This window comes from Mustela erminea, chromosome 14 (genome assembly GCF_009829155.1).
Source record: "Mustela erminea isolate mMusErm1 chromosome 14, mMusErm1.Pri, whole genome shotgun sequence".
Classification (NCBI taxonomy): domain Eukaryota; kingdom Metazoa; phylum Chordata; class Mammalia; order Carnivora; family Mustelidae; genus Mustela; species Mustela erminea.
In genome coordinates, this window is record NC_045627.1 from 85,510,596 (window position 1) to 85,538,026 (window position 27,431).

At 44.4% G+C, this 27,431-nt stretch overlaps 1 long non-coding RNA gene across 2 annotated transcripts; it reads left to right on the forward strand.

Moving 5' to 3' along the window:
* The first annotated feature begins 38 nt into the window (after positions 1 to 38).
* LOC116573521 lies at positions 39 to 15,751 on the forward strand. 2 transcript variants are annotated; one of them, XR_004278860.1, is made up of 3 exons: positions 39 to 739; positions 6,470 to 6,581; positions 15,102 to 15,751. It is a non-coding gene; the product is annotated as an uncharacterized LOC116573521 (long non-coding RNA). The 2 variants fall into 2 exon arrangements; XR_004278861.1 differs by lacking the exon at positions 15,102 to 15,751 and adding an exon at positions 9,522 to 10,327.
* Positions 15,752 to 27,431: the final 11,680 nt, after the last annotated feature.

The window sequence follows — 27,431 nt, forward strand, 5'->3', positions numbered from 1 at the left end:
CAAGAATTCTGGAGGTAGACTGGTTCAGGTGGGGTTAATTAAGCAGCTCAGATATTATCAGAGACCCAGGTGCTTTCTATTTTTCCACTCCGTCATAACCCTCATGTTGTCTATTGTTCTCAGGCTTGTTCCCTGATGTTAGAGATCAGAGCCCCAGTGCCCAGCTCCCTGGACAGACCTAGCAATGTGAGCAGCAGAGGAAAGTTGTTGTCTTCTCCTGTGTGTTCCCTTTTATCATCAGGGAAAGCGCTTGCTCTGAAACTTTCTAGAAGTTTCCCCTAATATCTCACAGGCCAGAATTTCATCATATACCCACCTCTAACTGACCAGAGGCCAAGAGAATGTATTTACTATGAATGGTTCAGACTAATAATTAATCTGAGCTGCCTTTCTGAAGCATGCAGCCATCTTGTGTCGAAGAAAACTTGGGGTTAGCAAATGGAGGAGAAATGGTTGTAAGACTAGCAACTAACTGTATCTGTAGCCCCACAGTTCTGTGGCAACAGTGTACCTGAGAAATGTGCCTATCTGGATTTCTGGGAAACTTTCTGGAGATCTTCATTTGACATAGGATACATTGTGGACTCCTTGTGTAGGCAAAGTTACCTTTACTTGCCCCTACATTTCACTGTGGGTTTGGCTGCATCTAGACTGCCACATCAAAGGCATTTTCCCCCAGGACTCTGAGGTACTGTTCCAACGCCTTCCAGCACTCAATGTGTCTGCAGAGAAGTCTGAGGTAAGCCCATCTCATGCTGATCCCGATAAAATGTTCCATTCTTTCTGGAACAGTTCTGAATTTCCTCTGTAACGTTGGAGGTCTGAAACTGCACTCTGAATATCTACGTATGGACCTTCCTTTGTTCATCCCCTGAGCACTCAGTGGGCCCTGGTAGTCTGAATATTAAATCTTTTTCTTCCACATTTATTTCCTTATTTTTTTCCCCCTCTGCTTCTGGAAGTCTAATAAAACTAATATTTTACCTTCTGGGTCTTTCAAACGTTTTTTTTTTTCATCTTTACTAATTTTCTAACTGCTTGTGTCTGCTCTAAATGATAGGAGGTTTCCTTGGCTGATCTTCTAGACCAGGGATTGGTGAGCTTCAGCTGATGTGGCAAATCTTGTCTACTTCCTGTTTTTCTATGACTTAGGAGCTAGATTTTTAAGTGCAGCTCTGCTCATTCATTTACATATATTGTCTGTGGTTGCTTCAGGCTGTAATGACAGTCACACAGCTGTCGTGGAGACTTTATGGCTCGCAGTACCTCAAATATTAACTATCTGGCCCTTTACAGACAAAGTTTGCTGATTCCTGTTAGAGAATACCAGTGAGGGTGGTAACTGTGCTCATTCTATTGAACTGAACATCCACTGGATGTTTTCTACATTAATGATATTTTTCATTTCTTTTTCAGAGATTTATTTGAGAGAGGGTACGCACACATTTGAGAGAGCATAAGCAGGGTGGAGAGGTAGAGGGAGAAGCAGACTCTTTCCTAAGCAGGGAGCCCGATGCGGGGCTTGATTTCAGGACTCTGGGATCTTGACCTGAGCTGAAGACAGACACCTAACCGACTGAGTCACCCAGGTGCCCTGAATTTCTAAGAACTTTATTTCTCTGGTTATTCTTTTTATCAGATGTATCAGCTATTTTGTTATGGATTTAATAATCATTTTCAAGTATGTTTTTTCCACAAGTACAAAAATGGGCACACATTTCACTAAAATGTTCACTAAATGTTCACAAAGGGAACGTATCCCTATAACCAACCAAAAGAAAAATAAAATGACCAACACCCCAAAAACCTTTGTACTCCCATAGATTACTAACCACAGGGTAACCACTATTTTGATTCTAATTTTGAGCTTTATCAGAATGGAACCCTTCCATATGGCTCTTTTCATGTCTAATTTCCTTCACTGAATATTATGCTTGGAAAATCCATGTTGTGTGTAGAAATTAGTTGTTCATTTGCATTTCTAGGTATTATTCCCTTACACGCATACACCACAGCTTATTGAATAATTCCATCCAAGTTGTTTCCAACTTTTACAGCACTGCTATAGACATTCTTACACATTTTAAGGAACATATTGTGTACATTTCTATTAATCAGGAATAGAGTTCTGAGCCAGAGTACATTCAGCCACAGCTGACTCTGATGAATTCCCACCAGCAGTGTATGAGAAGTCAGTTCAACATCATCACCAGCACTTGGTAGGATCAATCTTTTAAATTTTAGTCATGCTGGTGGATGCGTGTTAGTGTTCATTGTGGTTTTAATCTGTATTTCCCTAATGACTAGTGAGTTTGGGAAATTTCCATATATTTTGGGCCATTTGATAGCCTCTTTTGTGAAACATCTGCTCAAGTCTCTTGCTCAGTTTTCTACTACATTGTGTATCTTTTTCTTATTGATTCATAGGAATTCTTTACCTATTTTGGAAAGGACTCCCTTATCACTCTTCATGGCTTGCCCTTTTTATACTCTCAATGGTGTTGTTGTTGTTGTTGATTTTGATGACCAGAGTTTCTTATTTTGCAGTGGTCTAATTTTACTTTTTAAGTTAAAAATTTTTTTAAAAATTTGAATTTTGGGGGGTGCTTGGGTGGCTAAGCCAGTTAAGAGCCTGACTCTTGGTTTCTGCTCTGGTCATGATCTCAGGGCTGTGAGACTGATCTTGCTTTGGGCTCCGTGCTCAGGGCAGAGTTGGCTGGAGATTCTCTTCTCTTACCCCCCTGCTTGAGTGCTCTCTCTCAAATAAATAATTAAAATCTTAAAAACAATTCTATTTTTTTCCCTTCATGGTTAATGCTTTTAACATTATATTTAAGAATGCTCTGCCTACTTTGCAACCGTGAAGATAATTCTCCTGTATTTTTTTTTCTAAAAACTTTTTTTTTTTTTTTCCTTTTATAAGCTGATGTCCAATTAATCTGGAATTCATTTTTGTTTGGGGCTAGGATGCCTTTTTCCTGCATGGATAGCCTAATGACTCAAGTTTCATTTATGGAAAGGGCAACTTTTCTTATTGCATGGCTGTGTCTTCTCCTTTGTTACTAATACAGTGACTGTATATATGTGGCTCTCTTTCTGGATCCTGTGTTCCACTCCACTGCTCTGTTTGCCTACAAGTGCACCAAGACCACCCTGCCTTCTTCACTATGGCTCTGTAATAAATCTTGGCATCTGGTCGTGTAAGTCCTTTAGCTTTGTGATTCTTTAAGATTGTCTGGGTTGCTCTTGGTCTTTATCATTTCCCCATAAACTTGAAAATCAACTTGTCAATTCAGACACACACATTAAAAAAATCAAAACAAAACTTCCAAATTTTTATTGGGATTGAACTGAATCTATAATTCAGTTTGGGAACATCTTTATAATACTGACTATTCAAATTCATGAATGTGTCCTTCCTTCCTTCCCTGCCTCCCTCAGGTCTTTTAAAATTTCCATTGATACGGTTTTGCATTTTGTTGTGTATATAGATTTTGCAACATCTTTTGTTAGATTTATTCCTGGACATTTCATTTTCTGATGCTTTTGTAAATGATATTTTTGAATTTAATTTTCTGGGTGTAGGTGGCTGGTACAATAGATTTCTGCATATTTACCTTATATCCAGTGACCTTGAATTCACTTAGCTGTAAATCTTTTCAGTTGCTAATATTCAAACATGTTGTTTATGACTAATGGCAGCTTTTTATTTTCTTTCTTTATCCTTAATTTTTTCCCTTGCTTTATTGCACTAGCAAAGACCTCTAGCACAATGTTGAATAAAGGTAATAGTGGGCAATCTTATCTCATTCCTAATCTCAAAGGGGGAAATTTCACCACTAAATTATGATGTTTGTTCTGTTTCTTTTTTTGGGGGGGCACTTATTCTCAGTTTAAAGAGGTTCTCCACTATTCATACTTTTGTTTTGAATGGGTATTGAATTTTATTAAAGCTTTTCCTGCATCTCTTGAGATGATTGCATAATTTGATAATGTGATGCATTATTTTGATTGAATTTAGAATGTTAAACAACTTTCCATTCTTAGAATAAACTTAATAATGATGCATTACCCTTTTCTATCTCTGAATTTGATATAGGTAGATTATGAGCTACCATTAGATATTAGGGGTTTCTAGTCTCCATTTGTTATACTTGTTCTTTGCTCCTATTTATGTCTTCCACTCTTTTCTTTCTGCCTTTTGTTGTTCATATTGAGCATTTTATAGGATTCCATTTTCTCTGCTTTCTTAGCATATCAGGTATACTTTTTCTTTTACACATTTTAGTGGTTGCCCTAGAGTTTGCAATATATACTTACAACATATTCAAATCCACTTGCAAATTACACCATGCCATGGGTGTGTCATGCCTAATAGTAATGAAATAACTGTCCTCCCTCCCATCCCTTTATCATTGCGGTCATTCATTTTACTTCTATGTTAGCATACACCGTGCTATATGTATATACTAATATAGTATCACTATATATGATATACATGAAACTGAACATGATTGGATACATCGTGACTATTACTATTTTGGACAAACTGTCTTCTGTTATATCAATTAAGAAAAAAATTATTTTACCTTCACTTCTTTCTTCTTTGATGCTCTTCCTTTATGTAGATCCAAGTTTTGGATCACGATATTTTTCCTTCTCTCTAAGGAACTGCTTTTAACATTTCTTGGAAGGCAGAACTACTATAAAAAATATTCCTCAACTTTTGTTTGTCTGAAGGTCTTTATTTCTCCCCCACTTTTGAAGGATAATTTCACAGGGCACAGAATTCTAGGTTGATGGGTTTTTTCCTCTTGAGGCTAAATATTCTACTCCACTCTCTTCTTGGTCATGTCGCTTTGAGGGGCAGTCAGACACAGTTTGTTCCTCTCTTGGTAAGGTGTTCCTCTTTGTTATCTCTCTAGGTATCTTTTTTCCTCTCTAGGTAAGCTCTTCCCGCACCCTCCCTTCCCTGCCCCCAGAGTTTTTTATCTTTGATTTTCTGTAGTTTGTAGTTCTGTAGTTTGAAAAAAATATGCCTAGGTGAACATTTACTCCACTGGATTTTTTCTGTGTTTTCTGTGTCTGTGGTTTGGGGTCTGACATTAATTGGGGGAAAATTCTCAGTCATTAGTTTTTCAAATATTTCTTCTGTTCCTTCCTCTCTTCTTCTTCTAGTACTCCCATTATGCATATCCTAAGCTTTTCTGTAGCTGTTCCAGAGTTCTTGGATATTGTTTGTTTTCTTTGCTTTTCAGTTTTTGAGGATTCTATTGATGTCTCCTCTAGCTCAGAAATTCTCTCCTCAGCTCTGTCCAGTCTACCACTAAGTCCGTCAAACGTACTCTTCGTTTCTCATACAGTGTGTTTGATCTCTAGTACTTCCTTCTGGTTCTTTTTAGGATTCCCATCTCTCTGCTTACGTCACCCGTCTGCTCTTGAGTGCTGTCTGTCCATTGTGGCCTTTTGCATATTAATCACAGCTGTTTTAAATTCCAGGTCTGATAATTCCAACATGGCTGATAAGTCTGGTTCTGAGGCTTGTTCTGTTTCTTCAGATTGTGGTTTTTGCCTTTAGGATGCCTTATAGTTTAAATTGATATTCAGACATGATATGCTGTGTACAAGGAATGTACTAGGTGAACAGGCCGTTTAGTAATGTAGGTGAGATGTAGGGAGAAAGGAGGCATTCCATGGGCCCAGGACTAGGTCTCAGATATTTAGTGAGGTGTGAATTTCACAAGTGTTTCTCAGGCTTTCCACCCCCCGCCCTTAAGAGGGACTCCATGGCTAGAGTGGAATTGGGTTTTTCCCTTCTCCCAAGTCAGTTAGGTTCTAGGTAACTAGCTTCCCTCGAGTGCAGGGAAGAACAGAGTTCTCTCATATTTGTAAGTAGGGCTCCTTTTCTTCTTCCCCTAATGGAAGTCTGAGGGGATATTTTTCCCCTCTGATATTTACTGTGGGAATGCATTGAGCTCCTGGAAGTAAATCTCACAGTATTTTGGGGGCTCCCTTAGGACTGAATCCCCGTGGAGTTTTCAACTTCAGACTTGTCTACATGGAGCCTCCAGCAGTTTGTCCATTAGAGCTCAGATTTTCCTCTCTGGCCTGATTCCCTCTGTGCTTTCTGCTTTGAGTCTCAGCTCTGGTAACTTGTGACTCACTGTGTCTGCCTGTTTCTCCAGCCTTGGGGGAAAGTTGAGTGTTCTTCTCTCCCTTATGGACTCAAGAAGAGCTGTTCATTTTTCACTTTATTTAGCATTTTACTTGTTGGGATGGAGTGGCCACTTCCAAGGCCCAGACAGGTGGAACTGGAAGCTGAAAGTTATCACTGAATTTGATTTGCTCATACTTGTTAAGGGCTTTTCGTCTTTGTTCATAAAGAATATTGGCCTGTAATTTTCTCTTCTTGCTAACTGCAGAATTGAATCTAACCAGCTACCCACAGGCTACATGGTGTTTTTTACAGAAACTCCATGGATGGAAGTCTGGAGACACCTGTTGGGGGAGAAACTACACATTCTGGAAGACCAGTGGTATGGGTGTTCGAGCCTTTCAGTCAATTGCGTCACCATGCCATGGTAGGTCAGGTGCAAGACAGGGTTCGCCACAGATTCCTCCCTTCACCTCACCCTTGGTATCCAGTATATTAGCAATTCCTGTTGGTGGTACCTTCATACAAAATCAAAATGCAAGGAACGTCTTACATTTTTGTGGCCCTACCTTGCCCCAGGTGTGGTCTGCTTTGCCTGGGCTACTGTAACCATCCAGCTCCTCTCCCTGCCTCCCCTCTTGCCCTGTGCTCCCACAGCCCATCCTACACTCAGAAACCAGAGACGTCTTTAAAAACATCTGTATGTGGTCATGTCTCTTCTCTGCTTTTATCTGTCCACTATGTTCCCAATGCAGCTAGAATAAAAGCCAACCTGCTTACAAGGTTTCAAACGGATCTAGTCAAGTCCTTGTTTACCTTATAAAGCTCATGTCCTACTCCTTCAGTTAGTAGGTTCCAACCTTCTACGTATCCTATCAAATTACCAGGTGTTATTTTCTTTATAGCACTTATCTGTATAAAACAATAGGCTTATTCCCTGTGGATTTTCGGCCGACCTTCCCCACACTCCTTGAGCGTGAAACATTCACTGACTGCCATCCCCAGCACTGACAACAGTGACTCATCATAGAAGGTGCTGGATACATGCTTGAACCCTATCTCCTAGTCCTTCAGACAAAACCAGAGTTTCCTATTGGACTTTCAGCTGCTGCACCTGGTGTACATTTAAGCCTTCCCTTGGAGAAAACCCATCAAAAGTGGGAAACTCATCCAGGGTCACTCTCTTCTCTCAGGTGTCTAGTCCCTTCCAAAACCTGTCTGCTCTGGGTTGTTCTCAATTGTCTTTAGGTAGTTATATTTTTATATTTTATCATCTGCACAAGAGTCTATTTGATTGACTCACAATAACCAGGACTGGATATGTTTTTGAAGTTAGAGTGTGGAGTTTGAAAGTTACTCTCAAAGGAATTTGGTTTGTTCTGTTTGGTTACTCTCTAAGGAGCTCTAAGGGATTTTGGTTACCCTCTAAGGTATTTTCCTTGGGAACTTGTAAAGCCAGCATTAGCACCGACTGAATTGGGGAAGACGGAGGATGGTGCAAATTTTGGGGCAGGAAGATCAGAAGTTCCGGTTTGGACATGTTGAGTTTAGGATGTTTGCTGAGTGGGTCATTGGTATGTAAAGAGCTACATCTTGAAAACAAACATACGTATTCTGGGGACTGCCAGCATACACATTTCACTTAAAGCCATGAGACTGGGAGAGAGAGTGCGGAGTGTGGACACAGAGGAGGAAACAAAGACTGTGACCTGCCCACTCCAAAACTAAGCCAGGAGAAGAAGAACTGGAAGAAACACAAGGGCAGCAGTCAGCATGGGAGGGAAACCAAGAGAGGGGTACCCCGGAAGGCATATAGAGAAAATGTGTCATGAGGGATGGAATGCTGCTGACAGGTGCTGTCAGATGGGAACTGAGAACTGGCAATCCTGAATGTTGGTGCTGGGAACCCGGCTGGGGGGGGCAGGGTTTGAGAGACAACTGGGGGTGGGGACTGGAGGTATGGGGGGGGGGTTATTTAGAAGTGGCTCCTTGGCAAGCTGTAAGGATAAGGATGAGGGCCTCATCAAGGTGGTGCTCAAAAGTACATGATGCCAAAGAGTTCTTGGGATGAAAGGGAAGCCAGGAAGAGACTCACAGAGAAAGCTCGATTGGCTGCAAGTTCCCTGAACCGGGGCAGAGCCTGTGAGATGGGATGAAGGAGTGAGAAGGTCAGAGAGGGCCCTGATGTTGGCTCCTTCCACAGTGGAGCGGTTCTTCGTAATGAAGAGCCCCAGGAGGAGTCATGGAGAGGACGGCAAGGGGCATGGAGGCCGGTGGAAGCGTAAGGAGCTTGAAGGCCTGGGTGGGTTGGAGGGCACAGGCAGATGATGGACTCATGGAAAGGTCTGGGATGCAGAGAATGAGTGGACCACTGATCCAGCTGTCAGTGCTGGAGGAAGGTGAGTGGGGAGAAGCTGATGGTGAGGACAGTGGCAGAGGCTGGTACAGCTGGCTGGGGAGGACCCCACAAGGATAGGGTGACCTGAAGGTAGAGGGGAGGAGGCTCTGAAGTCCTACTCCCACCATCCTCGTCCCTGGGGTGTGGGCACGTGCGGAACGAAGACCCTCAAGAGATCAGGCTTTGGGGGCAGAGCAAAGTTTCAACTTTATCACTCCTGAAAACATCAGAGGGATTATTTCTGCCCCATCAGCCAAGCCTTCAGTGAGAATAGTCAATACCAAATACTTCTCAGTCCCAGAGCTATTACTGCTTGGCATTCTGTGCTCATAATGTACTTGCAAATTGATTGTTTTGTTTTACTTAACTTTTCAGGCTCAGTGGTAAACCAATGACTGAATGTGCTCCCTCCACAACAAACCTCCTCAGTTCAAAGTATTACTGCGGCTCACCCCTCCCTTGCCCCTTAGCTCCTCCCGCCTCCACCTCCTTCCTTCCTCCCCCGTCCCCTCAGCTCTTCCCCAGTCCCTCAACTCCTTCCCTGGCTCCCACCTCCCTACCTGTCCTTCTGAGCATTCAGAGCTCATCTTAGTGTCACCTCCGGAGATAGACCTTTTGCCACTCTGGATAAGATCACTGCTGCTCCTCCCCAGTCTATTCTTCACTTCTGCACCCTTTTCCTTTCCTTCATAGAACCCAGTCCCATTTATATATTTCCTTTTCGAACAGTCTCTTTCTTATGGAATAAAATTACACTAGGAGCCGGGTCAACTGTCCCATTCACCATGGTATTTCCAGTACTTGCCAGAGTGTTCAGCCCGTAGCAAGCCTTTAACAGATATTGTTGGACAAGTATTCGTATTTCCATTTTATAAATGATTCAGAATGAGACTCAGCGAGAGTGACAAAACCTGGCTCCTGACCAGGGTCTTCCAACCTTTCCATTTCCACAATCCCTCTTGAAATTAGGAAGCGGTTTACTCTAATTCTTCATGATGGGTTAGAATGGCCGCAGCATCTGCCCCTGAGCCCGCAACCACCAAAAGGAGACTACACAAGGGAAGCTGTAGCCGTTCCTGGCTCTGCCTCGAAGGGACTGGCAACATCGCCTTCCACGCTCTGAGAGCACTTGCTGTCAGGACGCCTAACTGCCTCGCGAGCCTGGCTGTCCTTCTGGAGAGACCAGGGGCGATGCCACGTGCACGTCCACAGCTGCAGGAGCATTTTGGCAGAACCTCCGGGTGGCTTCCGCCCCAGCTGCCAATCAGCTGCAACTCCACGAGCCCCGGGGTGAGTCCAGCAGAGCTGCCCAGCTGAGCCCTTTCAACCCGCAGAACCACGAGGGAGGTTGGAATCGTTGTTCTAAATAGGGTGGGAACTTGGAGGAGGCCAGAGGGCACCTAGGACACAGGATGTAAGGAGGCACTCTGCTCTCAGGGACCCAGATTGTCCTTGCTTGACCTTGAGAGTGAACATCTCTTTAGACCTTGTGCCCTGGGGGCCTCGCTTCGGTCTGCCCAGACCAGGATTCTCAGCCACAAGGTCTGGGCGGTTTTACCCAGCTCTAGAGACCCGAAGCGTTGGTGGGACTTGGAGCAGAGCAGGCGCACTGGACTGAACCAGTTAAGGTTCCATTCCAACTTCCCAGCAAGGGGTTTCCGTAGGAACCCTGGGTGCTCTGGGTCTGACCCTGACAGTTTGTATCGCACTTTCTTCAACACAGCATTCCTGTGGTTCTAAACTCTCACTGTCTCCACTTCCGCAAACATTCTTGAGCATCTCCCTTGGGTCCAGCACTGGCCGGCGCTCAGAGATGGTGGGGAGAGGGCACGGGAGACAAATGCGGGTCCTGCCTCCAAGAAGCCGACCACGGACCCAAGCAGCCGCTGCGGTGGGCTGAGACCCAGGGAGCCCACGCCATGGGACAGTGAGTGGGGCTGCTGAAGGGGCTGGAGGAGGTTGATGCCTGAAATGGGGAGACAGCAGAAGACCGGGAGGCGGCGGGTTAGTGCTGAGCCCCAAGGGTGAGCCCAGATGCACCCAGCAGCGGTGAGGGGACAGGACAGGAACACCCGTGTGCAGCTGTCACTGTGTCACACTGCCCTCTTGTTCACTTGTTCCATCCCCCCACACTCCCTTTGGGACGATCAAGGGAAAAGGGTATTTCCAGAGGTCTCTCCGGCTCTTACCTCAGTGGTGGTGCAGACCGACACCAGAGCTGTGGCCTTTCAGGGCGGGGCAGGGCAGCGACGCCTTCCTGGTCAGTGGCTGGTCACAGCCCTGATCGCTAGCCCTGATACGCTGTCCCTTAAGAAAATGACCTACAGGGCCTGGACCCATGGCTCCTGTTTGCAGATGTTCTATAAAACCCGAACTCATGGGCAGTAAATATGGGAAAGCGTATCTGGCCGGCAAAGCGCCTCCCGCACTGCAAGCTGCGTTCACAGCCCCGCACGGCCTGGCCGGCTGGCTGGCTGGTCAGCTCCCGCAGGCCCTGAGGTCAGGCTGGGCCCATTTTCCTGTAATTCTTTACAATTAGCACGTGGCTTGTCTGCAGAAAAGGGCAGCCAAGTGTTTTCAAATAGTATCTTCTCTGCAGGTTAAACATTTACTTTCTGCTCTGCCAACACAGTTAATTTGCAGAGTGAACCCCTTTCCTCTGAACTTCTAACAAATGCAACCCCAATTCTCCAGGCTCATGCCAGCTGCGATGGTGGGATGGGGATGGGGAGGGAGGACCCGTGAGAACTTGGGCCGAATTGGTGGAGGAGGCAGCTGGTCCCAGCTGGTGAAGGAAATGGTCAGAACCGCTCTGTGACAACCTGTGCGGGGCCCGGAAAAAGGTTGGAAAAAAAAAAAAGCCCTCTTAAGCCTTTGTGGCTCTCTGGGGATATCGGAGTTCTCTAGGAAAGAATCCCATGTGCTGGGACCCAAGGCTTCAGGCCTCGTGGAAATCCCAGGGACGATAAATGTCGTTCATAATGTAATCGTAACACGTGGGTTACACTTCTGGATTTTTATGTTTGCATACCCATTCTTCGCTTGGGGTCGAATGTCTCACTTAAGGTTTGGCCACGAGAGTGAATGGGGGACCTGACCGCTGGCCCTCCTCCTTCATGGCCCTGGGGGATTTGCAAACTCAGACTCCGGGCCGGCAGGTGACAGGAATAAACAGCTTGTGGGGGTCAGGCCGGTGGCTGTGTGAGGCCCTCGGCTCACCTGGAAGGGAGGCACGACTGCACATTCCTGCCTGTGAGAAACACTGGCCCAGTGTTCCGGCATGGGTGGATCTTAATAAGAGAAGATGGCTATCTGTACTTTTCCTTGAAATTGGCAGAGAACATTGCTCGACCAAACAGCACGCGTCTACAGTCCGAGTTGGGCAGCCAGGGAGGGGCAGGGCGTGGAGGGGAGGGAAGGGGTGAAGTCAGACCTTTGGATGCTGGTTCTCTGGAGTCACTGGCCGTGTGACATTGGCCAAGTCATGTCCCTTCTTGGGCCTCATCTTCCTCATCTGGAGAGTCATGGGTCTGGAGTTTCCATCTTTATTTATTTATTTTTTAAATTTTATTTATTTATTTGACAGACAGAGATCACAGGCAGGCAGAGAGGCAGGCAGAGAGCCTGATGCGGGGCTTGATCCCAGGACCCTGGGATCATGACCTGAGCTAAAGGCAGAGGCTTTAACCCACTGAGCCACCCAGGCGCCCCTGGACGTTTCCATCTTTATTTTGTTTTTTATTTTCTACTTTTTTTAGAGGGGAGGAGGAGCAGAGGGAGAGGGAGAGAACCTCAAGCAGGCTCCGTGCCCAGTGCAGAACCTGACATAGGGCTCCATCTCACGACCTGAGATCATGACCTGAACCAAAATCAGGAGTCAGACCCTCAACCTACTGAACCCCCTAGAGGCCCCTGGAAGATTCCATTTTTAAAATGTTGTTGAGCCTCAGGATTTTGAACCCCCAGCACACAGTGATATATATGCTCAACTCGGTGGCCAAAAAATTGATGTTAAATTAATAAAATAATGAATAACTCACCTGGACTTTTTGCAAAGATAATCAGCCTCAGAAGAGAAGTCTTAGACAAATCCCTCCTTTTCTAAACAAATTCCCCATTGTTTTCCCTTGATGCTGTTTGTCCCCGTAGATTTCAGTTTCTGTTTCCCATGAAACCTCAGCTTTTGAGCAGACCCCCAGACTCCTCTGTGCGGCTCCAGTACAGGAGCCCTGGGTGGGCCGACTGCCCTCCCCTTGGCAAGCTGCGCAGGCAGTCCTGACGGGCTCCCATGGTCAGGAATCAGCGATGTGAACGCTACACGCCTTCCACCAGAGATGGGCGCGGATCTCTGAGAGCACTGGATGCCCCTGGAGGAGGACACCAGGTTCTGTGGGGATGCCATCAGCGGCCCAGCAGCACGAGAGCCACGGCAGGTGTGGTGCATTTGTGGCTACGGAAGGAAAGGTGATTTGCCCAAGCATAGCCCATCCCCATGATAGCCTGGCCCCATCATACCCTCTTACGGAATCCCTTAACTGCGCCAATGAATCAGCCTCAACAGGATAGGATCCGTAAGCTATTATAGATGAATTTGGGGTTTTCCAGGATTTACGGAAGTTGTAAACCGAAGGGACCCTAGGGAGGGGATGGCTGGGAGAGAGTCTGGCCCACTAGACTGTGGGCCGTCCGCTCTCTGGAGAGGTTGTATCTCACTCAGCCCTTAGATCCAATGATGCGCTATTATACGATCTTACCGATGGCGAATGAAGGTCAGGTGAGGAAGGACAGTTCCCCAAGATCACGTCACTTGTAAGGTGTGCAGCCGGGACCCAAGCTCAGAATGATCTGACTCCGAAGTCCTCATTCCTCCCGTGAGGAATCGAGACGCAGGTGACCAGATTGCCCTCCTCCATCGGCGCGGTGAGGGAATGCGGCCCGCAGAGCTTACTGTCGTCGTCAAGGTCAGAGCTGTTTTCCTTGTCAGGAGCGGTCTTTTGGTGCCGCGTTTGGCTCTGGGTGACACCAGGCTGGTGGAGGCAGGTCCTCAGGCCCCAGGAGTAGGAACCTCTTGTCATTGTTCACTCTTCAGGACATCTTCAACTTAAGAGTCACTTTGGATTGGACCGGGCCACGGTCATCTTCTGAAAGAAGCCACTGAGATGGTCATTGAAGGCCACCATGAGTGTGGCTTGGGACACAGGAGTCCAGATATGGGGTCACCACCCGTGGATGCCCTGCTCCTCCCCATGGCCCTCGTCCTCTTGCCTTGTCTTGGGACTGGCTCTTCTGTTGCTGGTAGGCTTGTGGCCCCGGGATTTCACTCAGGTCCACGCCACGGCAGCAGGGATAAGGGTGACCCAGTTCTCCATCCCTGGCCTCTCTGCTTCCCCGTCTGAGTTGGCCGGGGAGGTTTCCGTGAGCTGCATCATCCCCAGCAGCCAGCCAGCCCTCCGATTCGTTTCAGTCCGGTAAGTTCTCCTGCCGCTGAGCCACCTGTCGGGCAACGCCTACCGCACCAGATGGCTGTGCCTCCTGCCCCTCCATGGCAGTCCAGCCAAACCCAGGCCCGGCATGGACAGAAGAGTACCCGAGTGGCCGTGGCCAAGGTCAAAGTGTCCATCTGGACACAGGTATGAGCAGAGCCGAGGCACGCCACAGAAACAGCTTTGGCAGGGATGGTGTCCCAGGCCCTCAGCTCTCGGCGCCCTTTCAGTCTGATTTCAAGCTCAAAAGCTGCTCAGAGGCACAGCTTCTCCCGCAGGTGGCCGATTTCCTGAAGAACCGCCTCCCCCAGGCTCCCAGTCAGGGGAGCCTGCTTCCCGTCACCCCCTCCCACCAAGGGCGAATGATCGGGAATCTTTGTCAGAGAGGAGCTTGGCTACAAATGACCGCTCTTGGCTTTTCCAGGCCCTGTGCGGCCTGGGGCTCAAGGTCCACAGTCAGCCTTTCCCTGTCCCTCCCCCCTCCCCTCCTCGTGGCAGAGCCTTGAATTCTGAACTTCTTCCTCCCTCATAGCTCTTCAACTGGACCTCACGCTGTGGCAGTCAAATGAAAATGCGAGGCAATATTATTGTACCAAATTGTTTACAAAATAGAAAACTGGAGAGGAAACGCTGTTTTGTTTTCTGAACAGTGAGAAATCTGAGCAGACCTACTTATTTCCAATTCTCTGATTTTTCCAAGTGTACATAAGAAGGCCATTGAGATGGCCTTGCAGGAGGCTTGTTTGGGCTTTGAAGCAAGCCTTCCTCCTTCCATTGGTAAGTAATAGATTCTGAATTAAAAAAAAAAAATCCCACTGCATTCTGAATTTCCAAACCAGCATAACCCATCTCTTATTCTAAACAAGGGAGCCAACATTTATCTTCGGGGCCAAGATGTCAGTGTTAAAAAAATGTTTTAGAACAGAAAATATCACACCCATGTGCAAGCCTGGCACGGACGGCTCCCGGCATTGGCTGATAATTGCTGTGTTCATGCTTTTTCCTTAGCGCTTTCGTTGTTTCTCTCCGTGGAAGCTTTAGGAAGCCATCTCTGTTTTCATTCCAGTGTGGCTTCCACCGGATTCAAGTTTTCAAAATGGCACCAGAAATGTCTTATCAATTTCCCCAGGACCTGGTGAGATGGAACCTGTGAGATGATCCTGTTCCCTTAGGAGATGCACGTTTGAGCCGAGCAATCGTACCGATACTCGGGCCCATCTGTGAGGCTGCGCGGATCTGGGGTAATGGGTGACACGTTGGACTTGCGGTATGTTGGGCTTCGCTGTGACCTCGATTTGCCCACCCTCCGCAGATCACTGTTCAGGCACCAGCATCCCACATCCTGTAGTCTTTTCCATTTGCTGCTTTATGGATGGGCAGGTCACCGGACAGCAGCCGCTGGGACGGAGCTGGCCTCGCAGGTCTGCCATTCTCCCTCGGCTGTCCTCTGATGCCCCACCCCATCCAGCCTTGCTTGCATGTCGCCAATACTGGGGGGGGGGGTTCGCATCTCATTTGAGCACTGTTTTATCTGCTTATTTTACACACAGATGTGAGTACAATTCTCTCTACATTACATAAGTATTCCAGCTTTCATTCCAACTATCTTCAGTACTTACTACAACAGACAGGCAAATAGCCAGCCCCCATGGTGCTGGAAATGCCTTTCCCCATACCTTGCTCTTCAAAGGCTGTCATAAATGGAATGTTATGAAATAAAACAAGACTGGCGGGGGTTCCGATAAAGTCACCCCAAATTACTCAAATGTCTCTCCGAACTATTTCATATATTCTGGACGTGTACTGGCAGTGGTGGGGAAACGTGTTCTTCTCTGTTCCCAGTTTTGGCTCCTCCAAATGAAATATTAATAGTATTACTATAGCTGCATTGGGCACGAGGAAGAAACTTCCAGTAATAAGGCGGGCTTACAGCAATGTTTGTATTCATTGCAAGTTAGCAACACTACGATTGATGTAGTGTGCTGGGTCTGTATTCCCCAGGCACATAAATTGGTCAGGGAGTTCCTGAAACCCTGGAGGATAATTCATTCTCCCAAATGAAGGTTCCGCAGGAAAAGTGAATACAGTGCTGTGTCAGCCAAGGCTTGCCCCTGCCCATCAGGTCTCCATGATTCATCCCAGAGGCAAATGACTCACTGCTGGTGTCCTGCGCATAATTAATGCCATTTTGTAAGTGCAAAGACTGCGTGTCTGAGCGCGCACAATTTTAGCCGGACTGATGCCTGCGGTGGTTCTGGTGGGCTTCGTGGAGAGGATTGCCAGGTAGAGTCAGAGGCAAACTGCAGCAAGGTGGGAATGTGGAGGTGTCAGCTCAGCTGCTGTAACAAACAGCATAGCCTGGGGCCACCTCCACACATGTTTCTCATGGTTCCGGGGCCTGACGTCCAACACCAGGTGTTCGCGGGTTGCGTTCTGATTAGGGTACTCTTCTAGATTCACAAACAGCCTCTTTCTCGGATCCTCACATGGAGGAAGGAGAGATCATCTCCCTCCCACCTGTTCTCCTGAGGGCACTAGTCCCCGTCATGAGCGCTCCACCACCCTGGCCGAATGACCTCCGCAGAGCTCTGTCTCCAGAGACCATCACGCCGGAAGGTAGGGTTTCAGCGTGTGGCTTTTAAGGGGGACACACACATTCAGGCCAGAGCACAAAGTGATGAGCGTCGATGTCCCTTTGGGAGATGAAGAGGATGACTACGGAGGACGGGCAGGGAGGTGAGGGGGGCAGGGGCAGCCGCCGTGATGGGCTACGCTGGCCGGGAGAGGTGAGAAGCCCACCTCTGCCTGCCACAGTGAGGGCATTTGGAAATGTAAACTGCACTCCATGCCCCCCAGCTTGCTGTGCTCTCACGTTAAATAGCTAAGCTGAAGTTTGTGGTTTCAGGTTCAAAACTGAGGGGAAACTATGACTCATGGTTGAGCTTAAACCCTGAGGAGAGTCTAGGAGGAGAGAGTTCCGGGGAGCAGACGGCATGCATGAGGGTAGGACTTCTGCCTTGCCCCTCGGTGTGACTGGAGAATTTTGGAAAATGAAAGCTCTTTGGGTAGACCCAGAGGTGGTCACCACACAAGTCACCAAGATTCACGAGGTGAGAAAGCTCTGTCAGCTCCTTGGATGAAACTTCGATTCACCAGTGGCGCCGTTACTCTCATCTATGCACGAGGTGTCCTGGTGAGGGAGGTTCCTTCTCCATCAGAAGACTTGCTGCTTTAGGATCATTCGGGGTTTGTGCAGAATTATGGGCTCAGAAATCATTTCCCATCCATGCGGGACTTATGTAGAGTGATTCACTGTTTCTTGGTCCCCGGCTCCCCGATATCTCCCTGGCTCCCAGTCCCACAATCAGAGGGATTGGCAAGCTCTTCCCGGAAAGGGCCAAAAAGCAACTATTTTCAGTTTTGTGGGCCCTATGGTCCCATAGTATCTCTTCAACTGTGCTGTTACTGGGTAAAGTAGCCAGGGACATAGGCACACAAATGGTATGGCTGTGTTTCTATAAAGCTTTATTGACAAGAACAGAAGGAGGGCGGGCTTTGGCTCCTTGGAGTTTGCTGATTCCTGCCCTAGATGTTGTTGGTAGGTCTGTTGGTTCAGGCAGGAAGTCATTCATGTATTTAACAAAATCTCACTATGCATCTGCTCTGTGCTCTAATCTGTCCACAGTTCTAGCTGTGGGTTAGATCAGCGAACACAGACAAGAGTTTGTAGAGCTCTGTGCTCTTAGAACTTATATCTTTATTGGGGAGACAGCAAACCAACGGGTTGGATTCCCTTCTATACCTCTGTTCTCCCCCTTTCTCAGTCCACCCCAGAGAGGCTCTGTGCCCCTGCTGGTCCACGGGGTCTGCATCAATACACTCTGCTCTGTCCACCCTCCTCCCATTGCATCCAGTCCATGAAAGACAGAGGCAAGAAGGGATTTTATTCCTCCTGCTCCTGAAATATCTGGTCTATTATACCTACTTGGGTATACATCTGTGTACAGATACCCTGAGCTGCGTCTGTCTGTGTGTTTCTAAGCCACATAATGTCCTCCAGAGAGCGTGCTGGAGGCCTGGTAACAGTGGTGGAGAATATGAAGTCAGACTGATGTGGTGTTACTTTAAGAGGAGGGAGTCAGACATACGGGGCCACCTTCTCGGAGCCTCTCTTCCCATGTGTACATGGAAAATAATAAAAAGAGCTGCCGACCCCATGGGGTTATGGAGAGTATCAAATGTGATAATGCAGGTAAGGTGCTTGGTACAGGGCCTGGCACACAGAAAAGATTCAGTAAATAGTAGCAATGATCAATATATTGTATGTGGTATATTGCCACTTATGTGGGCAAGTTACTTTAAATACTGTGCTTATTATGAGCACATCACGAGCACCGCAGACCTGAGGGCAGGTGTCTCGAGAGAGATCCAGTGGGCTGCAGTTTCCAAGTCTGGAGACTCTGTGGGTACTTCTGGGATGAATGCCCCCCACTCTGCCCTGCCCCATGCCCATCACTCACGTCCAGCTTCTGCCTCCCTCTGCTCTGATTTCACAACCTAGATTCACTCATCACCTTTACATTATCTAGAAACTGGTTTAAATTACTTTTTCTTTGATGGCTCCCCTTGGTTTCCTTCACTTGTGTGAGATCCTACATTTTTTTATTCCTTCAATATTATTTTAATGGAGTCTCAGGAGAAAAGAGAGTTCTGGGGCTCAGTTTTCACCTGGAAGGCTACCGATAGGTTTTTCCAGTTTTTTAAAAAGCTTCATTCTTTAAAAAATTAATGTTTAATTGTGGTAAAATATAGATAACATAAAATTTATCATCTTAACCATTTTAAAGGTATAGCTCCATAGTGTGACGTTCATTCACATTGTTGGGCAACCGCCAGAGTTCTTTTCATCTTGTAAATTGCAGCTCTGTCTCCACTAAACAGTGGTCCTCCATCCTGCCTCTCACTCACGGCCATTCTTCTCTCTGTCTTCATGAATGTAATTACTCCAAGGACCTCACATAAGTGGGATCATACAGTATTTGTCCTTTTGCGACTGGCGTGTTTCCCTTAGCACAACGTCCTCAAGCTTTATCCATATTATAGGGTTACTTTCTAAGGCTGGACAATATTCCCTTGTACGTATAGATCATATTTTGTTTATCCATTTATCCATCAATGGACACTTGGGTTGCTTCCAACTTTTGGCTATTGTGAGTCATGCCACTTCAGAGATGGCTGTTCAAACACTGTTGAGTTTTGCAAGGGCTGCTATGCAAGAGAGCCCGGCCACTCACCCCCAAATCAGATGTATCTGTGTGTACATTTTCCATGGCATTGAGATAAATCATCATCCTCATCACCATCACATTGCCATCCATATAATGCCCCAGGGTGAAGAGGTTTACTTGATATACTTCTTCCAGGTCCATTATCATAATCCAAGAGGTAGCTCAAAGAGTTTGAGCTCCAGAGAGATTAAGTGACTTCCCTAAGCTACTCAAAGGCACAACTAAACTCACAGAATAGTTCCATCATCTTGAAAGACATTGCTGAACCCTTTCGTTTGCATTGATACTATTGTGGGTTGGTTAGGTAGGGATGGCCACTGAATGATTATCTCTAAGCTGGTAACTTTAACATAACATTTCCTGATAAGACGGACTGGTACTATAAATTTCATGTGGGGGAAAAAAAAAAAGAAATTGAAGTTTCTGCCAGCTAAGACATGACAGAATATCAGAGAAGATTCAACTATAAAAATGATAGAGATTGATTCCTCTATGTTTTCACGGAGGGGAACAAGGTAAGTGATCTTGGGTTGTTGGCACTTTTTCTCCCATTTGTATATTCCTTCTAAACATGAGCATTCTGTTGTTTATTCATCTGTTAATGACAGCTGATTATCAAACCGTAAATATACATGTTGGATCTAATGGTTTGTGAATGTTAAGCATCAGACAGTAATATTCGTGGGTATTTAGAGAAGTCTACAGCTTCATCCCAATGACTATCTAGCTTGTCAGTTTTCTGTAGAATTATCTGATTCTTTGTGCTGTCAGCCGAATCATGTGTTCGGCAGAAAGCAGACTTTTTTCTACCCCCATTATTGCTATTTTTTTCTTCCTGTCAGTAAACAGATTCAAAAAAAGGGAGAAGAAAATACAACTCTCTTGTGTAATCTAGCCTACAGATATCACATTTTCCCTATGTCTTTTGGAAAATAGCAAATGTGATTTCTTAAGGCTTTCCATTTTCAAATCATTTCAAGCACATTAGCAGATCTGTGGGCCCTCGGTACTTCTGCACCGTGTATCGGAGAAAGTAACAGATATGAAGATGCTGAACTTCAAATCAAAGGACCTTCATCCTTCAACCTGGAAGTTCCGTGGTACTCATTTAAAATTAAAAAATATTTGGCCACTAGCTGTTTGCTCCCTGAATGCCAAGATCCATTTATTTATTTTCTTAGCAGAGCTGGAGTAGCCTGGCGTTTAAGCTTTCACAGTATGCTAATATGTGCCGGAGAAAGACACACTGGTCCCCAGGGTGCAACCAGGAGCCTCTGAGAACTTTTCTTAAAATGTCTTCATTCTTCCATTCACCCAAAAAACAGTGATTAAGCACCTGCCAGTGCCAGGTCTGCACTCACCTCTGGGGGAATGGGAGGTGCCAAGACCGGTAGAATGGGAGGCAACATGGCAGAGCAGGAAGGGCGTGGTCGGAAGCCCGGCCTGCCTCCCTGCAGTGTGTGTGGCCTTCGCCTCCCCAGCCCTTCCTCTCTGGCCGGGATGGCGACACCCATCCCAGGATGCTGGATGATGAGGTGTGTGGTCTGCCAATGGCTCATGGTGCGGAGCTGCGACCCTCAGGCTTATTTGCTCTTGGTTTATTTCCATTTCTTTCAGGCCCCTTGACCCCTTCTGTTCCACACACTCTGCCAACTGTGCTTTCTTCTCCGCCTCCATTTTTGCTGTTGCATTGGACCATACTGACCCTCAAACTCTGCGTTTCCTCCCCAACCCCCCACTGCCCTGCTGTCTTCTTATCTCTCTGCTCCTTTCTTTTCTGGGGTCCTTGCCCTCTCTTTCTTTTTCCTTTCTGCCTTCCTTTTTTTTTTTTTTTCTTTTCAAATTCTATTTAAATTCTAATTAGTTAACCTATAGTGTAATTTGGTTTCAGGAGTTGAATTTAGGGATTCATCACTCATACAGGACACCCAGTGCTCAGCATAACAAGGGCCCTCCTTAATGCCCATCCCCCATCCAGCCCACCCCCCCATCCGCCTACCTCCCTCAACCCTCAGTTTGTTCTCTGTCCTTAAGAGTCGGTTATAGCTTGCTTCCCTCTTTCTTCTTTTCCCTTCCCATATGTTCATTTGTTTTGTTTCCTTGCCCTCTCTTCTTTTTCTTGCTCTCTCGCTTTTCTCTTCTAAAGGGTAGATTTTCAGTCTCTGCTCATTTCTCTCTTTAAGATACTGCTTTTTTTTTTTTTTTTTTTTTTTTTAGCACTGACCATCCTTCAGGTCCTTCTTATTCTTCAGGCATCATTAACGTTCATTTTCCTGGCTTCAGTCTTCATCCTGAATCTGATGACCCCAAAGTTCACATTGCTGTACTCAATTTTCCACCAAACACCTAACTGGATGCTCACCTTCAACTCAAAGCCTCTTCCTTTCCAAACTAGCTCCCTACTAGATTCATTCCACCACGTCGCCTCCCCCCATTGGTAGCACCATTTTCTCAATTATTTGCAAAGGAGATGTTAGAGTCAAACTTAATTTTTTTCTTTTCTTTAACTGCTTTCTCATATACTCATATGATTTTTATTGATTCTTTCAAAATATTTCTGAGCAGAAAAGCAATCGATTAAGTTAACAAGAGACAATACCAACTTCTAAGAACACCTTTAAATAAAGAAACCAATCAGTTTATAAAGCAGCATATACAGCATTATCCCAATTTTGTTAATGTTGTGCTCTGTGTCTCTATCTTTCATCTACCGATCTAATCTATCTGCAATGTGCATGAAGATAGACTGAAAGAATGCTCAGAAATGTTGATGGCAGGTGTCCCCAGTGATGGGATTATGACTGGATTTTACTTTCTTTTTTCCTTTCCCCACCCCTCGACTTCTGATGCCCAGAAGAGGATTAATGACAAGCCTTGATTTATGACACACACACTCATAATTAGTTCCTTTAATTTTTTCTCTTATTTATTTATTTGAATATTTATTTTCAGTACTTATTTGATGATTGCAGTAGACATCTATGCCCACAATCCAAGTCGAATTCTCAAACAATAGGATGGCTTACATTTCCTGTGTGCTGCCCACCCACCACCCCCTACAATCTCCTACATCCTACCAGGAATGTCCAAGAGATTGCATCAGTCCACATTCTATCCAACAATTCTATGTCAGGCTTCTTAATTTTTGTCACTTGAATGGGAATAAAATATCATCTTATTATGGTCTTGATTTGCGTTTTCTCAGTTCTAATAAAATTGAATATCTTTTCATATATTTAGAGGCTATATCTTTTTCCTCCTCTGAATTTACAGGCTTATATCTTTTCCATTTTTCAACAAGATTGTTTGTTTTTGTTATATTGATTTGTAGGAATAAGACAAGGATGTCTGCTAATGCCACTGCTGTTCAATACTGTCCTGGAGGTCCTTGTCAATGAATAATAAAGACATGAAAAAGAAATTAAAGACATTAGGATTAGAAAGAAACATATGACTATTATTATTTGCAAATGATATTACTGAGTACATAGAAGACTCCAGACAATCTAGAAATTTGTGTACTTACAGGAGACCTTAGCAAGGTGTTTGGATATGGAACCAATAGACAAACACCAGTGACATTTCTGTACACCATGTATAAACAGAAAATGTAATATTAAGAAGGTCATTATTTATAATAGCCAAACAACACTATGCAATGTCTACAATTAACCCTGTAAGGAAGTATGCAAGGCAAAAACTTAAAATATATTTCTTCAATAAGTCACATTCAGAAGACCTCGATACACTGAGAGAAATTTTATGTTCCTGGATAAGATTTCAATTCTCTCCTGCCACTCCCTTCCTTGATCTATAGAGTCAGCACAATTCTATTCTGTAGAATTTGACAATTTAATTCTAGAATGTACATGGAACAGTAGGAGCGCCAAGAGTAATTAGTAACTGTTAGGATGGTTGCCCTGTCAGACCTAAGTCTTATTTTAAACATTTAATAATGAAGATAGTAGAGTCAGTGCTCGGATAGGCAAATTGTGAGTGGAACCGAGCAGAGAGAGCAGGAAGATATCCCTGTGTGTGTGGAACTGTGAGATACAACACAGGTGTCGTGTGTTGTCACTGGGGAGAGATGGAGCACTCAAAAAATGAAGCTGAAAAATTGATTCTTTATATGGAAAATCCAAACTGGTCCCTATCAACTCCAAGTGGATTCAAAGTTTTAACTGTCAAAAGTGATACCTTAACATAGAGGTGAATATTGTTCTCATCTTGAGTCAGGCTGGACTTCAACAAAACTCAACAAGTGAAACTCAACCAGGAAGAATGCTAATTCTGACTTATTAAAAATGAAAGGCTTCCCCCTCCTCCTCTTCCTATTCTTCTTCTTTAATAAAAAACCATTGAAAAAAGAACAACCGTTTTTAAAAAAGTGAAATGGAATGCCACAAACTGGAAGATATCCGTAGTAGAGATAAGTGACAATGGATGATCATCAAGAAAATATGAATAACCCCTTGGAAGTCCTTAAAAAAAGATAACCAACCTAATAGAAACATGTTATTTTTATATTTTCGCAGTAAAACTGTACTACATGCAATAAAAATGTATATTCCAAAGACATTATGAAATTAAAAAAGAGAAGTTGTTTTATCTGTAAACACATGCTTTCTCTCCATTTGGATCTTCTCTAATGTCTCTCATTAAAAGCCCTTATAATTTCTTATGTTTAGATTCTGTTTATTTCTAATAGATTTCCCTTAAAAAAATATACAGTAAAAAGAGACCCAAGTGTTAAAATAATTAATATATAAATAGTTCTTACTACCCAATAAGAAAAATCCTCAACATGATAGAAAAGTAGGCTAAGGCTAAGGAATTGATGAAAGAAGAGTAAAAATGGAGAATAAACAGAAAAATGTTTTGCTTTACTAGCCATCAAATAAATGAAAATAAAAGCAACAATGAAATTCCATGACTTCCATTTCCAAAGTTGGTAGGAATAAGTGAGATTGTCATTCTCATCTACTGAAGTTGGGTGTGTAGACTGATGCCACATTTTTGGAGAGCAGTTTGTCAGCCTATTTCAAGACCTTTAAAATGTTCATATTTTGGGGGGCGGTTGGGTGGCTCAGTGGGTTAAGGCCTCTGCCTTCGGCTCAGGTCATGATCCCAGGGTTCTGGGATCGAGCCCCACATCGGGCTCTCTGCTCAGTGGGGAGCCTGCTTCCTCCTCTCTCTCTGCCTGCCTCTCTGCCTACTTGTGATCTCTGTCTGTCAAATAAATAAAATCTTTAAAAAAAAAGTTCATATTTTTTGATCAAGTGATTCAACTTTTAAAATCTATGCTAAAAATAAAGACACAAAGTTTATAAATAACAATGTTTATATTTATTTATAGTAGCACAGACTAGAAGCAAAAATAAAATACAAAAGGTTGAAAAAAGGGGGCTTTATCCATTGGATGGATTATTATAGAGACTAAAATTTTTTGTGTATTCAAAAGACCTCATAATTAAGGTCATTTAAATAAAGTAACAATGTAATACCAATTTTTACCTATGAGATTAAGAAAATCAGTAATGTTAAGTGATGAGAAAGATAATGCAACAGGCAGTATCACCCACTCAGGGGTGTGTATTTTAATTGGCATAGCTTTTTTGGAAGGAAATCTGGCTGCACAAATAAAAAGGTTAAATGCATATATCCAGCAATTTTACTTTTGAAAATTTCCTGATAGACACCTGTTTAAGAGGAGAAAGACTTTTTTTGTAGAACAATTTCATCACATTGTAATTTGAAACACTCTAAATGTCTATCAGTAGATGACTAAATTGCAGTAGATGCATATGATGAGACACAACATCAATGTTTCTCACAAAATGGGAGAGAACATAGGTGCTGAGATGAAAATATATAAAAAACATTCAATTAAGGAAAAAGGATATGTCTTGGTGTGGGTTTGCCTGGAAGCAGAGCCTGAGACAAGGGTGTGGTGCAGGTAGTTTCTTTGGGAAGGGATCCCAGGAAGAAGGAGTGAAGAGGCAGAGAGTGTGAATCAGGGAAGAGGAAACAGCAAAATCATCACATAATAGAGGAATCAAGAGCTTGATCTACCTGGAACCTCCTGAGAAGAGTATAGAAGGGCTCCAGACTTGTCCCCTGATTGCAAGACAGGAGATAGCGTGGCTGGACAGAAGATGAAAAGGTGGACAGTATGTAAGAGAGGAAGTGGTGTTCACACAGAATTGCCTGCCCTACTTGGGGCTGAAATCAGGACTGGTCCAGGGGATGTGACCTGGAGTACCAGAGGAGTCCACCAGAATGATTCAATTTGGTTAAAAAATAGTTTACATATATACATAGAGATAGGCACAAGAAACCCTCTTCACTGTGATCAATTAACTGATGCCTTCCAAGCCCTCAATGAAACATGGTCCACACTTGTATAGAAAGCATGGGACTAGCAGGTTACACTCTAGAGCAGTGGTTCTCAAATGTTAGGAAGCATCAGAATCACTTGGAGGGCTTGTTAAGACACAGATTTCTGGGCTCCACCCCCATAGTTTCTAATTCACTAAGTCTGGGTTGGGCTGGAGAATTTGCATTTTTCACAAGTACTCAGGGATGCTGATGTTACTGATTTAGAGATCACTTGTTTAGAACATCTACGCATTTTCCCCACCTGCTGGATTGTGTGATTACCCAGAATCCAAAGTGTTTAGTTCCCAAAACTATTTATGTCAGTTGTCCTTGTTATTGTAACTGGGTAATCTAATTAAACATTGAATGAACTGATGAAATGTGGCGGGGGGGGGGGGGGGTGGGGGGCAAGGAAAAAGACCTGACTCTGTAAAATAGGACTTGAGTGCTATAGAAAAGTCACGATATAGATGAGTTACTGAAAAATTGCTGTAGAGTTAGGAGTGATCAAGGCAACGGTAAAAAATCACAATAACTGAAAATGAAAGAGCCACGATAGGCTAGAAAATTATTTTAAAAGATTATTTGTAAGTGTCCAAGTTCTTGTTCCATTATAAAGTATCTCAAAACAAAAATGTATGCCAGTGTGTTAATAGAATAAAAAATTAATATATAAACAACACATTCAAAATGTACTTAAGTACACTGAAAGAAGAGGTCTTGCACCTGCATTAGAATATTGTCAAATCTGTGTAAATTTACCTGTTTTAATTTAAATATAAAGTTTAAAGTACTTACGATTTTTTTTTTTTCTGACTTTCTGCTTGAACTATTTTGATCAATGACTGGTCTTGACCCAAATAAAAGAGAGACTTTCTCTTTTTTTTTTTTTTTAAAGATTTCTTTTTTTTAAGAGAGAGAGAGAACTTGAGTGGGTGGAGGGCATAGAGGGGGAAGGAAAGAGAGAATCTCAAGCAGATTCCCCTGCTAAGTGCAGAGCCCCAAGCAGGGTTCAATGTGGGGTTTGATCCCAGAGCCCTGAGATCAGGACCTGAGCCGAAATCAAGAGTCAGATGCGTAACTGACTGAACCGCCCAGGATCCCCTGAAGGGGAGAACTTCTGTTGTCTCCACTATTGAATCTTTCTGTCCTAAAGCAGTTTTTTTCCCCCCAGGCAAAAAGCTGGAAAATAGGAATTCTGATGAGCATTCCCTGAATGCCCCTGGTAGTATTCTGATATTAAAGAATGCCAATTTAGTGTTTAAATTGTACAAAATTGTGCAATGTTTTATAACATTGTTGCCAATTTCTTTGAGTCATGACCTTGCCCCCAAGTGCACACAGAGTAAAATCTAAATCCTTGGTGTGGCATTCAGGGATCTCTCTGACTTGATCAACATCCATCTGTCACTCCCCGTCACTTCTCACTTCTTCCCTTTGTATACCTTGAGCCATGTATAAATTATCATTTTTTGCAACTTGTGCCTTTTTAAAAACTCTTGTCTTGGTTCATCTGTCCAGAGAACTCCTATTTATACTTCAGAGGCAAGCCCAAATATCCCACCTCTAGGAAGCCTTCTACAATTCCCTCTTTTATCCCCATAGTGATTTGTGTATAGTCTTTGATAGTACTTGTCAGATTATTTTGAATTTTTTTGCTTTGATTTCAGTGGAACCTGTGGAATCTTACCTTTCAGTGTCTAGAACATTTATAATCTTTTACCACATTT